Below are 19,264 nucleotides of genomic sequence, written 5' to 3' on the forward strand. Positions count from 1 at the left end.
ACATCAGACACAGAAGCCTTGCTCTTTTGGATACTGAAGAGGTGAGGTGCCCTCATCTTGATCCACATGTGATGGGCCAAGGTACAAAAAGAAAAAAAGAAAAAAATAAAGTTTGTCATTTAAGCAATAACTCCAGTGTTCATCACATTTCAGGACAATTTATACAATCATCCATCAATTTTTGTTCACTTTTTTAACTGCCTGTTTACATCATCTTTCTAGTACAATAAAGATAATTTAAATACCGTACATATTGATAACATGTCACTTTCAAAGATCTCATGCACTATGGTTTTTGACCCAGTGTCAAAGGTCAAATTGAAATCAACCATATGTTCAGCCATATTCCAGACAATAACCTTGGAGGCAGCATGCTAATATCAATTACAACATTCTTTCATTGGTCTTTCTTGTCTGTATGTGTTCCATATGTTTAGAGGTAGTTCATAAGGTCAGCAGTGCTGTTGATCTGAACAAAATTACCTGCCTATATGTTTTGCATTGTTTATGTGTAATGTCATGGAAAGGATAATATTCATCCTGGTTATTTCAAAAGTAGAAGATCTTGATTTAGTAGACATTGAATTTATATGATGTTTTAAACAGAGGTCATTTATGCTAAATATTTGCCTTCCTTAAACTTATATCATCTGCAATGAGTAATGGACTTCTTCACTAGCGGTGTTTCTTGCAAAGGCAAAATCACTTGACATTATTCCCTAAAGGGGTATAATAAACAGTATGCTGATATATACTATCAGTGCTTCCATAAATGTCTGTAGCACACAATGGCTTTCAGGAAGAACTCGTCTTTCTGTAATCATCCATTAATTATTATTATTTTTATTTGTCTTCATTGACCAAGTCCAAATGAGCAAACCCCCTTTTCAGCAGAGCCCTGGGAAGAAGGCTAGTTTAGATTCAAGAGTGGTATTTAAGCTAGCTAGGATAGGTGAGGCATAAAGGATGGCAGGGAGTAAGAAGGCTGAGGTTTAATGTTTGCCATACTGTGTCTGTCAGATATGATTTGGGTCTATAGAAGGAGCTCAGTTTCTGTTTGGTCTTTTATATGGATTGTAAGATATGGTGGTCAAACTTGAGATTTTCATCAATGACAACTCCTTGGAGCTACTGTGTGTAATTATTTCTATTTTAGTGTTGTTTGCTGATGTAATTAGGGAAATTGCTTTTAGTTATATTCTTTTGGGGTGAAGAGCATTAACTTATTTTTTTATTTTTATTTATTTTACATTTGTTTATCGGGAAAGTCCGACTAGACTAGATCCATTTACAGCAGAGGCCTGGGGAGAAAAGCTCCACAACTACAATAGTAAATGTTTTATACAGAAATTTAAGAATAAGCTCACAGTGACAAACAGTGATAGATATTTACATGTAGGAATTTTAAGACAGACAAGATACATTGGCTATAAAACGTGTACACACCCCTGTTAAAATGCCAGATTTTTGTGATATAAAAAATGAGACCACAGTAAATAATTTCACAATTTTCCCACCTGTAATGTGACCTATAACCTGTACAATTCAATTGAAAAACAAACAAATCTGTTAGGGAAAAAATATAAAAAATGTACAATAAGCTGGTTGCATAAGTGGGCACACCCTTAAACTAATACTTTGTTGAAGCATCTTTTGATTTAATTACAACATTGAGTCTTCTTGGGTAGGGGTCTATCAGCATGGCCCATCTTGACTTGGCAATATTTACTCACTCTTCCTTGTAAAAGTGCTCTAAATCTGTTAGAATGTGAGGCCATCTCTTGTGCACAGCCCTCTTCAGGTCACCCCCCAGATTTTCTTTTGGAGTTAGGTCTGGGCTCTGTCTGGGCCATTCCAAAACTTTAATTTTCTTCTGGTGAAGCCATTTTTTTGTTGATTTTGATGTATGCTTGAGGTCATTGTTGTGTTGAAAGGTGAAATTCCTCTTCATCTTCAGCTTCCTAGCAGATGCCTGAAGGTTTTGGGTCAAAAGTGACTGGTGTCTGGAACTGTTCATAATTCCCTCCAGCTTGACTAAAGCCCTAGTTCCAGCTGAAGAAAAGCAACCCCAAAGCATCTTACTGCCACCACCAATCTTCACTGTGGGGATGGTGTTCTTTTGGTGATGCGTAGTGTTGTTTTTGCGCCAAATGTACCTGTTGGAAATGTGGCCAAAAAGTTCAACCTTGGTCTCATCAGACCATAACACATTTTCCCACATGCTTTTGGGAGACTTTATGTATTGTTTTGCAAATTTTAGCTGGGACTAGATGTTTTTCTGTGTGTAAGAAAAAGCATCTGTCTTGCAACCCTACCCCATAGCCCAGACATATGGAGAATACGGGAGATTGTCACATGTACTACACAACCAGTACTTGCCAGAAATTCCTGCAGCTCCTTGAGTGTTGCTGCAGGTCTCTTGGCAGCCTCCCTGAGCAGTTTACATCATTGTTTTATCAATTTTGGAGGGATGTCCAGTTCTTTGCAATGTCACTGTTGTCCCATATTTTCTTCACTTTTTGATGACTGTCTTCAATGTGCTCCATGGTACATCCAATGCTGTGGAAATTTTTTTGTACCCTTCTCCTGACTGATGCCTTTCAACAATGAGATCCCTTTGACGCTTTGCAAGCTCTCTGTGAACCATGGCTTTTGCTATATCAGGCAACTGAGTAAATGTCAGGAAAATCCTACTAGGAAAGCTAAACTTTATATGGGGTTAATCAGTCTCTTTAATTGATGGCAGGTGTGTACCCAAGAAGACTGAATGCTGTAATTAAATCAAAAGGTCCTTCAACAAAATATTAGTTTAAGGATGTGCACACTTATGCAACCAGCTTATTGTACATTTTTTATTTTTTATATTTTTTCCCCTAACAGATTTGTTTGTTTTTCAGTTGAATTGTACAGGTTATAGGTCACATTAAAGGTGTGAAAAGTTTTGAAATTATTTATTGTGGTCTCATTTTTTATATCACAAAAATCTGGAATTTTAACAGGGGTGTGTACACTTTTTATATCCACTGTATATTTTAACAACATTATTAACATTTCCAAACTGGAATATAAATACAGACAGAATACGTCTCAGTAGTGAGCATGGTTAAATGAGCTACTTACTGGCTATTAGATTAACTGTTAGTTAACAATAAACCTGTTTTGAAAAAAAAAAAGATTAACTGTTAGTTTTAGTACTGTAGAGCATTACAGTGAATTAATAGAAAAGCCTTCCTGGTCAGTAGGGAGTGAAAGGTAGAAAATATTAATTTTTATGTAATACATGGACATAACCAGGAATTCATTAGGTGTGATTTTAGGGTGTCATCAGGTGTGATTTTATGGTGTTTATTTTGTTTGGGTTAAGGAGCAGGCATGCGGTTTTTTTTAGCCAGGTTTCTATAGAAGTAAACAAAGTTTGGGTAAATTATTGCAGACTGGAAAGAGTTTGGTCTCCCCATATTAATGAATTATCAGTGTATTTGACAATGCTTGCATGTTGTGTGGCAGTATGGAGTTTATATATAAAGATGTTAAACAGGAGTTGTCATAGGACTGAGCCTTGTGGGACTCCTATGGTGACAGGTTGAAATGGGGAATAATCCTGGAGCCATTTGACTGCTTGTTTTCTTCCAGACAGATAGCTAAGGTACCATATAAGGGAGTATTGAGACAGTGTAATGGGAGCAAGTTGGGAGAGTAAATGCTGATGTGATACTGTGTTAAATGTTTTAAGTCTAAAACATCACTGACACAAGCTTGCAATTATTCCTAAGTTGATTTATAGTGTTAGTACAATGCACTTGGGCAGTGGCTGTATTGTGACGAAGTCTAAACCCACACTGTATCTTGGAAAGTAGGTTATTGAAGCTGAGAGATTGTGGGAGTTGTGAGCAGATACACTTCTGAATGACTTTTGAAAGTGGGAAGAGGATTATCTATGGGTCCACAATTGCTAAAGTCACTTGATGTATCCCCTTTATGTAGTGGAATAATATAGGAGCATTTACGGATGGCAGAAACATATTGCTTAGATATGAACCTATTTACCAGTGTAGAGTTAGGAAAATCAATGGCATAGGCTACTATTTTTTTATATTCTGATGGGAGTTTGCCAAGGTAGTTGGTTTCAATTTAAGTAGAAGCCTTTTATAGTAGAAGTAGGTACAGGAGTGAGGTTGAAGTGATGGGACACATTTGGATTTGTTAGTGGGATAGAGACAGAAGTAGTAGGATCACTGTTAACTAAGGAAAATATGGTTTGTATAAAGTAAATGTTGAACTGGGAGGAGATTCAGTAATCTAGTAAACTAGAGCTCCTCACTGATCATCTTGATTCCTTTACAGTTTTGTTTTTCATTGTTGTCAATCTAAATGATCGTGTATAGCTTCTAAAATTTGAAGAGGCCTACAAACTATGATCAGTATTAACATATTATGAAGGACAGTCTACTTTTTGTTTTCAAACTGCCCGCACTTACATAATAAAGCAGCTTGATTTTACAATTTGAGCAGAGTAAGTTTAAAGCAATGTATTTACCTGATAAAGATACTATTAAAGAGGTAAACTGTAGAAAAGTGTGAAGAGCCAGTATGGACAGGATTTAACCTTTGCATCTCCAAGAAGTTAGAAGAAATATAAGGTGTTATGTAGTTTACATTTGTGGGTATTGTCAGTTAAAATGTTACTGCTTTAGTCTGATCTTTAAGGCTTTAGTTTTTTCCTCTCCTAACGTAATAAATCATTTATCTCTCATTTATCTAAACATATTACATTGCTAGAAAAGGATTGGCAATCTTTGACTGGACACATTATTCAAGTAGCTGATAAATGATGTAGTTGCAGCTTGCAGGATTTGTTACTTTTTTCTAGATAATATCAGACAATAAGTTGCATGATGCATTTGCTTTACAAGGTAATAAATTGTTATGTAGCTACAATAAATTAATTCAGCCAGTTGTAGAGTCTCCAGATTTATTTTCAAGCCCATATTAAGAACAAATGAAATGTGACAGATATATCCTTCAACATCCAAAGTAGTTGAACATACTGTTTCTGTGCAGAAAAGTAAACTATCAAATATTTCTTTTTTTACAATTAATTTTTACTGATTTATAGAACTAAATAGTGTCAAATTGGTTCTGTAGTACTCAAGCTTCATGGCTGTTAAAAAGTCCTAAGCATGGCATATACTGTACCTATATTCCTAGATTCCAAGACCTAAGGGAAGTATCCAAAATAAGATAGCTAAACTAAATTTTATCTGGATCCTCTTATCAGACATAAAACCTCATGAGTTACTATACCAAACATTATCACCGTTGGCTGTTTGTGGCTTTTGAAATCCACCAATATTATAAAATAGCTACTGTGGCACAAACACCAAATGGACAGACTACAATAATACATACTCTATCTACATATATAGAGAACTTATAATAATATGCAGATTAATGGAGGTATATACACACACACATATATATGTATATATATATATATATATATATATATATATATATATATATAAATATATATATATATATATATATATATATATATATATATATATATATATATAGGGTTCCTATCAGTTCATCGAAACCTCAGCAGTTCAATCACCATATGTTCAAACTGTGAAGTTCAAAAACTGATTATCGCGAAGCCGCAGAACATCAAATTCTTTCCCAGGGAAAGAATTCGGTGGGCCGTTTCTGTGGCTTTGCAATTTTCAGCACTGTGGTGGAAAGCTACGGGTCAGGTTCAGGTAAGTGTGCGATTGTGTGGATGTTAGGGTTAGGGTGCGGGTTAGGTGAGTTAGGGTTAGGGCGCAGGTGAGGTGGGTGTGTGATAGTGACAGACTTTAGGGTTGGGGCAGGATAGGTGAGTTAGGGTTAGGGCACGGGTCAAGTGAATGTGCGATAGTGACGGAGCTTAGGGTTAGGGTTTGGGTTAAGATACTTAACCCAGTAGTAGTGTATGTACAGTTTAGTGTAGGGTTAGATATAGGATTTTAAGTGTATGTGTGTGGATTGCTGGTTTTTTGGTGGGCTTGTGCTGCGTGTGTTTCTTAGAACAGTGATTTATGCCTTCGATGGTTTTGCACTTCGAGGTTAGAAGTTCAAGCATATGGTGTTCGAACTTCTGCCATTCCGTCGAAGTGATATAGACCCTATATATATATATAAATATATATATATATATATATATATATATATATATATATATATATATATATATATATATATATATATATATGGGTATGTGTGTGTGTGTGTGTGTGTGTGTGTGTATCTGGTTCTACTTGACATGTTTGAAATGTCAGTAGACTGACTTTCAAATAACCAAGATGACAATGCCAAAAACTCAAAAGGCTGACAATCCACATCGCCAACTGTCAAAATAACCGACCCAATAATGTCCAATGTACCTCTCACATAAAGCACAAACAGAAGTAACAGCTCATCCTATCTAAGCACTGCCCTGTCAAAATAAATGTACTAAATAGCTACCTAACCCCCACCCAAACCCTGCCCACAAACCAATACTTGTATACAAATAACAAATTCCACAGAATATTCATGCTGGTGCCCCACAAAAATATTCAGTGGAAATTTGCTAAATCAACATTCACAGTCATTTTAATTTTAAATTTTCCATTTTTGCAGGTAGGGGCTGTGCCCCCCTGCACCCCCTGCAAATTAAATATACCAACTCCAAGATCACACTGCAGTCCAGAAATGAGCAGATTTCCAGTTCCGCTCAGCCTGAGGGTCGGCATTTCAAACATTCAGAAAACTGAACATCAGCATAATAAAGTTTCATTTGTAAGAAACTTTGCTCTTTTGGTCTCAGTTATTTAAAAGTCGGTCTATTGACATTTCAGTCATGTCAAGTAGACCCATATATATATATATATATATATATATATATATATATATATATATATATATATATATATATATATATATATATATATACACACACACACACACATACACATATATATTACATTATATTTTATATATATGTATTATATATGTGTGTGTGTGTGTGTGTGTGTGTGTGTATAAATATATATGTATATATATATATATATATTTCTGTATAATATGAAAGGTTGCCATTTAAAATAGGTGACTTCCTTTTTCCAGTTGATCTACTGTATTGTTGTTTGTTCTGTACGTCACTCCAAGGCAAAGTCAGGAACTGATCATTTGTGATCAGTGCTCTGTCCTAGTTAATGAACTCAAATTCAATAGATTAAAATAAAATGCCTAACATTACTAAGATCATTGTGGGGATTGCAATTAATAAAAAAATATGAACTTTAAAGCATAAATCAAGATCATCTGCAGTAATGCTTACAGACTGATGCGCAGCATACTAATGATTATCTCAGCAGGAGGAGCAGCATTGCTGATACTCTTAAGCAAATGTCTGACTAGACTACTTCTGGAATAATTATTTATTTATGTGCGCATTTATTCATGTTTTTCATTTCTTCATCAGTTTCTTATAGGATATTCAACATGGCTGGAGATAATTTCATTCACATACAATAAATACTCGTCAGATAACTGTACTGTACAAACAAATAAATGTTGATATAAATCCACTGTGGACACGGAATATTGGCAAACCACAAAAACTGTATTACAAAAATAAAAGTAACTGTACTGTAACTACAGCCCAATACCTTTAGTTTGCTTTCCTCTGTTTGTGCTTCAGAAGGGTGCCAAGACAGTTGATCAAAAGAAAGCATTTTTAATCATGCGATCCCTAAAGACGTTTCTCTGAAGCTGGATTCCTTCTGTAGCTTTGTCTCAAATAAATGTACTTAATAAAGCAAATTTCACATGGAAACAGTCACCTTGTAGTTGACATAGTTTGTAAGAGGAAGTGAGAGTCCTTACATGGGGGGGGGGGTGGTCCAAGAGTCACTGCTCCACCTTCATATGAATCTGTGTATCTATATCTGTTTCTTAAATCGCTGATATTTAAGCTTATATGGTAGGACTTTCCATATTCTAGCAAGGTTAATAAGAACAAGACATCATTCATTCCTCAGCAGAATAACACACAAGAGATACTTAACTTTACCTGACCCATTTTTGTACTTGCTGCTTCATAAAGACCCTTTTCACAAAGCAACCTGCCTGGCTGGAATTTGCTCCACAACGAAATCCAGAAAAACAACTCCCTGACTGCTTGCACAAAAAAACATATTTGTTTGATGGAGCATGTGCTCACTAAGAATGTGTTTTATTTTAAGGACACTTGTTATTTACAGCTCAAGGGCAATGCTATGGGGGCTTCTTTTTCCCCCATTTATAGGTTCATAGGTTCATACTAGGCTATCTGCCCTAGGGCATTTATAAGCCTAGCCAGAGTGTGTTTGGCTTTCGCCACCCATTTTAAATTAATTTTGCTATGCCCTTTTTCGAGGTTAGTGTACTGTGCCTCTGTCTAACAGTGACACAGAAGTGATACCCGGGCTAAACCTACGATCCCCCATCCCCTCATCAAGATTCCTCTTGAAGAGAGTCATTGAGGGACACTGCCTAACCTGGACTGGGATTTTATTCCAGAGTGAAGGGAGCCGCTGGGTTATGAATCTGTCTCTCCAGCATGTCCTATTTATTTCAATGCTGGGTTCAAGTCTCTCGAGTGCGTAGCTCGATGGGATTTGGATTTTCTGAGGTGCAGCATGTCCATTAATTCCGGATTGGACATGGCTTTATACGTCAGGCACAGATTGCCTCTGAGCAGGCGGTATGCCACTGAGTAGAGCTGGAGTTTCTTTAACCAGGCAGCATATGGCATCTGTTTGAGCCCTTTGATCCTCTTGGTGAGGTACTTTTGGGGTCTTTCCAGTTGCTGCAGGTGTATGGTAACGTACATCCCAAAAGGGGCATTGTACTCAATTATGGGCCTGATGAGGGATGAGTAAAGAGGCACGATGACCTCCCCTGATCTAGATGTGAATCCCTTCATGACTAGGTGGGCTAAATAAAATGTTTTTCTAACCACTTTGGCCACATGGTTGTCAAATGAGAGACTGCTATCAACTTGGGTCCCCAGGTCCCTAATTACTTCTTCCATACTTAATGAATTACCACCTATGTGGTAATTTGTGGGCACTTTGTTTTTGCCAAAGGGGATGACTATACACTTTTTGGCGTTTAGTTTGAGGCCATGGCTCTGGCACCAGTTGTCTGTTTTTATGAGGCCCTTTTGGAGGATGCTTGTGTCGGCTGGAGAGTCGATTATGGCACCCAGTTTGCAGTCATCTGCGAACTTGGTCAGCCACAGTCCTACCGTGTTGGCCTGTACCTCCGAGAAATATATACCGAACAAGAGAGGTCCCAGGACTGAGCCTTGTGGGACGCCACTTGTAACTGGTTTGGAGTCTGACGTGGCTCCAGCAATTCTAACCATGTGGGTTCTGTCCTTGAGCCAGTTTGCAACCCATCTAGTGACATAGGGGTTTATATTTAAGCTGGTGAGCTTATCTATATTTCCCGAGTGGGGTATTGTATCAAAGGCTTTTGCGAGGTCCAGGTAGGCTGTGTGGACCACCTTCCCCTCATCAGTGGCCTTGGTGACTGTTTCAAAGAAATCAACCAGGTTTAAGAGGCAGGATCTGCCCTTAACAAAGCCGAACTGGGTAGGATCCAGTGTCTTTAGGTCCCCAATATCTTTATTTATGAGGTCCATGATGATCCTTTCCATAGCTTTGCAGACCAAGCTAGTCAGGCTTATGGGGCGATAGTTTCCAGGATCCGTTAAGGCACCACCTTTGTGGAGAGGGACCACTGTTGCTGTATGCCACTCTTTGGGTGCATATCCTGTGGTAAGGCTGAGATTGAACAGTAGTTTTATGTTTGGGTTTAGCTCTTCTTGGAGTTCATGTAGGACGCAGCCCGGGACACGGTCTGGTCCCACTGATGCTGTGTTTTTTGCTTTGGAGAGGGCGGCTCTTACCTGAGCATCTGAGATGTCAGGGGGGCAGCACTCTGCTGGGATAGATATTTGCCCTTTTGGTGGGGAGGGGGGGAGAAGTTTGCGCTGAACCTGTCAGCTAGGATGTTGGCAATGTCTGGGTTCGGTGTATTTTTAATCATGCGATCCCTAAAGGCGTTTCTCTGAAGCTGGATTCCTTCTGTATGCCAACCTTTTTATGGGGTATTTAGAGCAAATGATTATTTATGACAATAGTCAATGTTTTTTTGGAAGAAATTGATATTTGGAGGAGGTTTTTAGATGACTTGGTTAGTGTGGAAATCTGATGCCCAATATTTGTATGAATTTGTTGAACATCTTAATGAAATCAAATGGGGCATCCAATTCACCTTAAAGTTTGATAGGCAGTCTATCTCCTTTTTGGATGTGTTGGTAAATTAGCAATTGGATGGTACACTGTCCTCCACACTTTATCGTAAACCTTTCCATTCCAATAATCTTTTGCACGCAGCCAGCTGTCATCCACCTCACATCATTCATTACATTCTGAAGTCTCAATATATGAGGATTTGTAGGGTTTGTTCTAGTAATGAGGATTTTGTTAAGCAAGATGAGGAATTAACTCAGAGGTTTGTACAACATTATTATAATGTATCATGTTTGTTTCAGACCAGTAATCAGGTCAAACAAATGGATAGAGGGGACTTGTTGAAATACAAGAGTTATGATCAACAAAATGTCATCCTATTATGGTAGGAACACATGGGTATTTATGGATAACATACAAAGTCATTGGGGTATCTTACTATCAGATGAACACCTAAACAAATTTTTGGAGAATATATGTAATTTCTATTTTAGGAAAGGTAAAACTATGGGTGGTTATTTTAACCATTATAAGTGTAGTCAACTAATTTCAGCATCCAAACAAGTTACCATTGAAGAGAATAAAGTGGTGGGTTGTTTTCTTGCGGACATTGTTCATTTTGTAAACATATAGGGCCAGATTCACGAAGGCTTGCACGGAGTCTGAGAGTAGAGTAAGACTCCATGCAGCCATCATGTCTGACGAGCGATCCAGGAACAGCCTGTAGGGACGTGTAAGAGAGCTCCTAAAACGGCTCTTACACGGACATGGCTGGGATATGCAAATTACCTCAATTTCAGGAGAAAGGCATGCAAATGAGGTAGATTTGGGATTCAGGAAACCCGAACCTGTCCGAGTAAGAGCAGTGTTATTTGCAGAAATGTACTCAGTTGACAACTGAGTATCATTCTGCAAATAGCAAAACGGAGCCGTGACAGCTCCAAATAATGGTTGCATCCAGTGCAGGAAGCATGCCAATGGCCAAATATACGACCATGTGAAATGTTTCCTGATGCAATATGAAAATAAAAATATTTAATTTTTTTTTCTCCGATTTCCAATGTTTAAGCATAGTGCAGTGCCGCGCAAATGGGCTGCGCTCTGAAACCCAGAATACAAAAAAATTAAAACCCCACAAATGTGCATTTTATTGAAATTGTTAATGTACAATGCAAGGGAATGGCAGGCTAAAGACAACATGGCCACCGAGTAGAGGTTGCCAAGGGAGGAAGCTCAGTCTAAGACATGTAACCAAGCATTAGTAGGCAATCCTATGTAAATGAGCATTAGGATAGTGAATCTCAAGTTTACATAGCAAATGAGCACAGTCAGTGGAGTGTAGGAGTAAGATATGGGGAGTAACAGAGTAGAAGATAGGTGAATCACAAGGGGGGTATGTATGAAAGAAGTGAAGATCATTGGAGCAGAGAGGCATGTGTCAGCTGTCATTTACACATCATGGAAAGAGATGTGTCAACAGGTAGGCTAGGGAATGGCAAGAAATGGAAGGTGCATGCCGAGGATAACACCAAAGTTTCTTGCTGAGCAGGTATGCGCGTGTGTCTGCGCGTGTAAACCCTAGTAAAACAGAGTTCATGAGTGTAAGCATGAGTGCGCGTATTTAAGCCAAAGTAAGCATGTATAAGGCTGTTTAAAGAGTTATAAGCACATTTGCACTGGTGTGCGCGCATTTTAACCCAAATAAGCAAGTTTACCGTGTTAGCTGCTGTGCACGTGTTTCCGCTTGTGTGCGCGGTGCTTTCCCCCTGAGGAAACAGAAAGGAAAAAGGAAGCACAATAAATAGTAGGAAGCTACCAGGGAGTACTAGCAGAGCTAGCAGGTGAAAACAATTAGAATCAGGCAATTACACAGGCAGTACACTAGCCCATCCCAGCCTAGCACTTAAAACTCTGCAAACAACAGGCCATTATGTTTCTCACAACAGACACTGCAGTAAATTAATAGAAGTGAAAACTGAAAAAAGCTTTACTGAGACAAAGAAATGTTAGGGGTTGCCATTGCTGTTATAAGGTGACATATGCAACATGCTGAGGGTGGTGACAATGGAAATGCTGCTGGACAACCCACAGTGAGGAGACAGAGAAGAGTGTACAGGCCCAGGGTAACCTACCAGGGGCTACATGAGCTGGAGTTAGTGGAGCACTATAGAGTGGACAGAGACCTCCTGCAGCAAATTGTTGAGATGTGCAGGCCATGCCTCACACACAGAACCAACAGAGGGGAACCCATCCCAGTGGAACCAAGATATGTGTTGGCCTAAGAATATTAGCAACAGGTACCTTCCAGAGACCAACTGGTGATATGATGAGGATATCACAGGCATCAACATCCAGGGTACTACACCAGTTCCTGGATGCCATGTCAGCACATGTCGGTGATCATGTATATTTCCCCAATTCCCGTGAGGTATTGGCCAGCAATATGCGTCTCTTCCAGCAAATAGCAGAATACCCTGAGGTAGTGGGTGCAATAGACTGCACGCACATACTCATCAAAGCACCAGCCGGCGAGCGGGGTAGGGTCTACTTCAACTGCAAGGGCTTCCCCTCCATCAACTGCCAGGTCATGTGTGATGCCCAGTGTATAATACTGAATGTGTGTGTGCAGGCTGCCCTGGAAGCTACCATGATTCCCATATCTAGCATCTGACGCAGCTGTACGAGACATTTGCCAATGGCGACATCCCACATGGTCACCTAGTGGGGGATGCTGGCTATGCACTGGAGCCATGGCTGATGAAACCCATCAGAAACGCACACACAGCTGAGCAGGAATGCCATAATGAGGCACACACACAAACACGTAATGTAATAGAGCGTGTGTTTGGTCTGCTCAAGTCACGGTTCTGGTGCCTGGAGACATCTGGTGGAGCCTTGCAGTACTCACCAGCTATATGTACCCAAATTGTCATGGTATGTGCTATGCTACATAATATGATCCTTCAAAAACAGCTGCAGCAGGACCAGCATAGGCCTGGGCTAAACAGCCCCCCACCATTGCCAAGGCCATCACAGGCAGAGCGTGACTCAGAGGAGGAACAACCTGAGCCTGCCCAAGTAGGCAGAAGGAGGCATGCCCAGTATGCTTTGGCCTTGGCAAAGAGGCAACACAGAGCACATACACTGGCTCAGTAGGAACTCTGGAAATGATAACTCTCTCCGACTTGGACATATAGTAAAAGGGATGCCTAAGTTGACACTACCTGCTTTCAAACATGTACAGGGAGTGTAGTATGTGCATCCAACATAAGCAGCCCTGCAGCACCACCTAAGGCATGATTGCCATGTGTTAAGCAATATAAAGCAGTGCTAAATGGCATTTACCACCATGTAGTATATGCAAACAAAATTGCACACACCAACTAGCACAACTGTGGCCAATGTTCAGTAATATTGGGCAACGTCCAGCAATGTTGGTGAATATTGAGCAATATCGGACAAGCCTGGTCTAAGTAGGGCATAGCTGAACAAAAGCCAACATGCTCATATTTGCTTAACTGGCCCTTAAGCAGTCTGGTCTGCTCAGTATGAAAATATAAAGCAGTGATGGGCCTTGAACCCAGGATACTGTGCACTATAGCCAAAGTACTGAACCACTAAACCATGACAATATTGCAGTGGTCAGCCTGTATGAAGGAATGTTGATAAGTCTATGCAACGTATTTCATGGAAACCCTTCTGGCACAGCATAATCCTTGTCGAGTTATGACACAAAGGTGAGTCCTGCAGTGAGAACAGAACCTGACTTCCAACACACACAGTATAAATGTTAATATCGGTCATGTTCGCACACATCAACAAATGTAGTGGACCTCAGATAGCAACATACTGAAAGGTCACACTGGGCATGCTCACATACTTGAATAAATGAGACAAATGTCAGGCAACAAAACACGGAATGGCAGAACTGGGCATGCTCACACACTTAGGCCATGTCTGAGTACAGCATTGGGCCACGCATATATGGCAGTTGCATGTGTTAACCCAGGAACCTGTCACTATACAGCAATCTGCCCTGTGCACACAGTTATATGACAACAGACACATCTATAATATAGTGGAATCCTGTCATAATCAAATATGTTCTGCAGATACCAAAGTTGTTCATAGAAACTGGTAAAGCAAAGATGATAAAGACCTGGAAACAGTATCAGCAATAAACATTGTGCATCTTGAACATTAGCATAGGTTCAGAGGTCAATACTAGGCTATCTGCCCTAGGGCATGTACAAGCCTAGCCAGAGTATGTTTGGCATTCACAAACCTGTCAGATTACTACACTGTGTGTGTGAATAGTAGGTCACACAAGATAGCCCATGTACGTTTAGGCTAGTGTGCCTCTGTCTAGCAGGGACACAGAAGATATCCCAGGGGTAAACATACGATCACCCATACAGTCATCAAGATGTCTCCAGTAGGTGGTCAGTGGGTGGCTCTGCCTATGTGAAACTGGGATTACATTCTGGAGTGAGTGGAGCCTCTGGGATAACAATGTGTCCCTCCACAATGCCCTATTAACATCTGTGCTGAGGTATACGTCCCTGGAGTGTGTAGCTCCAAGGGAGTCGGATATCCTGAGGTGGAGCATGTCCAGTAATTCTGGGTTAGGTATATCTGTAAACAACAGGCACACATCATATCTGAGTAGGTGTTAAGTGACTGAGTAGAGCTCGAGTTACTGCATCTGAACTGTGGAGGGCATCTGTGTGAGTCCCTAGATCTGCTTGGTGAGGAACTTCTGTGGCCAGTACAGTTGCTGCAGGTGTCGGATAAGGTACACCCCAAATGTGGCATTGTAACCAAGCATGGATGTGATGAGTATAGGGGCACAATGACCTCACTCAATCTTGATGTGAAAACATATGGGATAAGGTGGCCCACATAGAAGGTGTGTCCAACCACTTTGGCAATGTGAATGTCAAATGTGACAGTACGAACAAGTCATGTTCCCAAACCTCTAACAACTCCTACCGTATGTAATGGAGTACTACCTATGTGGCAATGTGTGGGCATGTTGTTATTCCCAAAGGGGATGACTATGCAACTAATGGCATTTAGCTGTAGGCCATGGCTCAGGTGCCAGTCATCCATCTCTGTGAGACCCTGTTTGAGTATGCATGTGGCAGCTGGAGAGTTGATCATGGCACCCAGTTTGCAGTCAAGTGCAAACATGTTCAGCCATATTCCCCCTGTGGTAGCCTGTATGTCAGACAAATATATACTGAACAAGAGAGGTCCCAGGACCGAGCCGCGTGGGATGCCACGTGTAACTGGTGTACAGTCAGACATGGCACCTGCAATTCTGACCATGTGGGTGCTATCCCTGATCCAGATATCAATCCATCGTGTGAGATATGTGTCCATATCGACGCTGGTGAGCCTATGCATAATGGCCCAGTGGGTTATTGTGCTGAAGGGTTTTGCAAAGTTCAGGTAGGATGTGTGGACAGCCGTCCCTATGTTGATGGACCTGTTAGCCGTTTAAAGAATACAAACAGGTTCAAGAGGCAAGATCTGCCCACAACAATGCTGAAATGTGTAGGAAATAGTGAGCCAAACAGCCAAATAAACTGAGAAAAGTAGAATGAAGTATCCACCAAGCACAAATAAATCGATGCTCAAAGGAAAAAATGCTTTAATAAGCACTGTAAAAAACACTCCAATACAAAGACCGGGTCTAGAAATACAAAAGCAATAACGTATCCACTATCACGTTTTCGTCGCCAACTTCATCAGTTAAACATCCATCTTTAAAAGTTAAATGCTTTTATATGTTTTTCAAATTACATCACAGTACTAAAAGCCAATCATGTTGGACCATTTACTAAGGTTAATTGTTGGAACTGATTGGTTCATACAGTCTTCACAAGCCAAGGTTAAAACCACATCTCTGAATAAAATAAATCCACACTTTAATTACAATAATAATTTAAAAACTTCTTTAAAAAGTTGATTAAAAACATTATTTTGTAACACCATTTAAAATAATTTAAAATGCTTTCTACATTAAATGTGAATGAAGCATGTGAATCTGGGTTTAAAATGACACCATCTTCTGGCCAAAGTGTATAATTACAACTGAACCAACAGCTGGTAATATAAAATCCTGAGAAGGGTATGTTTCTTGTAATTCGCAACAAAAGAACATAACAAAAAAGTTTTTAAACATTGTTTTAGCTCTTTGTATTAGAGTTTTGCAGCTCTCAACTTCAATACTGGAGCTAATGATACCATGTCATTCAGCCCTAAGTTACGGTTAGCATCTAAAAAGTTGCCAATACAGTTCCTTGTATTCAATAAGTGTTTCCCACATCCCAGCTCTTGGGTTAGTGGAGACAACTTCAAGTATAATGATAGAATAACCTAATGTGTTACATTTGGCTGAATGCTTGCTAAGTGCGTTTTCTCATTCATCACCTTGACATCGTATAAGTGCTCATATATTCTCTGTCTGAGCTTTCTTTCGCTCTTCCCTACGTAGAAGGAGGGACATTTTTTACAAACAGCCAGATATATGATGCCTTTGGTGTCACAGTTAGCAAATGTATTCAATTGCAAGGTCATATTTCTTGCTTCTAAAAAAATTGTTTCACCACAATGCAAATGTGTGCAGTATTTACATCTCCCACATTTGTATAATCCTTTCTTGGTTCTATTGCTACTGTTCTGTGTGTTGACATTTGTCCTTCCTTCCAAGTAGTTTTTGATGCTCTTCCCTTTCCGATAGACATGGGACAACTCTTTATCGAAAATATGTTCAAGGTCTGAAAATTTCAAAACTATGCCATTCCCTTGAAAAATGTTCCTAATAAAGGCTGATTGTTCATTGAAGGTTGTAATTAACCCTGTTTCTTTTGCCCCAAAATTACTTGCTTGTCCTTTATTGTGGGTTAATTGTTCTTCTTCACCTAAAATAGGTGCAAATACATCTGTTCTTTTTGTGTTGACTTCTTCTAGTATTTTATTGAACATTTCCAAAGGATACCCTCTCTGGGTAAAAGGCACCTTAAGAAGTTGGTTTCTTCAGAGAAGACTTTGTTGTCTGAAGTCATTCTGCTAGATCTGACCAATTGACCCTTTATTACCCCTTTCTTCTGGTGGGGGGGGTGGCAACTGGTGTAATGCAGATAAGAATTGGAGAAGGTTTCTTTTCTGAAAATCCTTGATGTAAATTTCCTTCCCTTTTCTCTATGTGGACATCTAGATATTTCAGTTCTTGTTCATCAAAGTTGCCAGTAAAAGCCAAAAGGTCGTAGTATTGTTTACGTGTATTAAAAGATTGTTGAAATTTTCTCTACTACCCTTCCAAAAGAAACACAGATCATCTAAGAACCTAGTATAAAGGGAGCATTCCTTAAATAGGGGTTTCTGATGAGAAAATTTTCTTCCCAAAAGGCCATGATGATATTTATGTAGGCTGGTGCACAGTGTGCACCCATTGCAACACCCTTTTTTGTTTGAAGTACTCCCTTGGAAATAGATGAAATTGTTTTTGAGAACTATTTCCATCAATGTCAAAATGTTCGTGAAGTCAATGTGTGTCAGTTTTTGCTTTCTATTAATTTCTCCTCAAACCAAGATAAACCCAGGTCATGTGGAATACAACCAAATAGGTCTATAACGTCCATGGTTCGAAAGAAGTGTTCTCACTGTATAGGGTAGGTTTGATTCTTCTCAACAGGTCCCAAGAGTCTTTTAAAATGTTTTCACATCCTTCAAGGACATGTTTAATCTTGTGATCAACATATTTTGCTAATGGAGCTGTTATAGAACCCTCCGCTGACACTATCGGTCTAAGTGGGGGGTCGCAGGCGTTTTATGAACTTTGGGTATTCCAAAATGCAGGGAATTTTCGGTTTGTCAACTACCAAGAATTTGTATGCGTGTCTTGATCTATTGAACCCTGCATTAGCATGTCATAAAGTAAAGCCTGGATCTTTCTATAGGCTATGTTCACTTCATTGATAGACACTCTAGTGTATTTGTCTGGATCATTTAGTAAATCCAACATTTTCCCTTCATATTGGATAGTTTCCATGACCACGACCCTCCTCCCTTGTCAGGTTTCATAACTCTCAGATTGTGGTTGTCACTAATAGCTCTTAAGGTGTTTTCTCTTCCGTTGTTAAATTGGAGTGAAAGGTTTTTGTTGTCAGGTGGGATCTAATTTCATGTTCTACCTTAAGCTCAAAGTTCTTAAGTTGCGGGTGTGTGGGAGGGTTGAATGTGCTTTTCCGCTTCAAGACCTGTCTATCATAGTCTACGGTTTTGTCCTTGAAAAACAGCTCCAAATTCTTTCGGATAAACAACTTGATGTCTATCAGAAGTTTAAAGATGTCCGTTTTTTGTGTGGGAACAAAAGTGAAACCTTTAGAAAATAAATCGAACCAACTCTTGTTGATGCTGACACTAGAATAATTGTAAATGTTAAATCCATTGAATGTCCAGGTATTGAGAATGTTGGTGATACCATCTTCTAATTCCAACCCTGCCTCGTCATCTGGAAAGGTCTCCCCCCCCCTTCCCCTGTAGTTTTTTGAATTGTAATAAACCTTCCCTTGTTGCATGAGTCTCTCTGATCTCCTTAATGGGGCATATTCTTCTGGCCCTGGGGCTTGTTCCTGTTGTTCATCAATTTCCACTTCCCCCCATTCACATTCGTGTGTCTCTTGCCTCCCCTGGTTCACATAACTATTTCTGTAAGTAGTTCTTGGTTTGGGGTAGTGTGTTTTGTTTTTGTACTCATCTTGGTCCCTTTTAATTTTCCCTATTTTCCTAGTCTGAACCTCCTTGCATTTAGCATCTACTTTGTGAAACACATTTTGGTATTTTAATTTATTGGCTTCAATAGAATACAACAAATCGTTTGTAATAGCTTTGTTGGTTTTTCAATGTCTAATTGTAGCTTTTCCATA

Source organism: Protopterus annectens, chromosome 1.part0 (genome assembly GCF_019279795.1).
Source record: "Protopterus annectens isolate FY-2018-M chromosome 1.part0, PAN1.0, whole genome shotgun sequence".
Taxonomy (NCBI): domain Eukaryota; kingdom Metazoa; phylum Chordata; order Ceratodontiformes; family Protopteridae; genus Protopterus; species Protopterus annectens.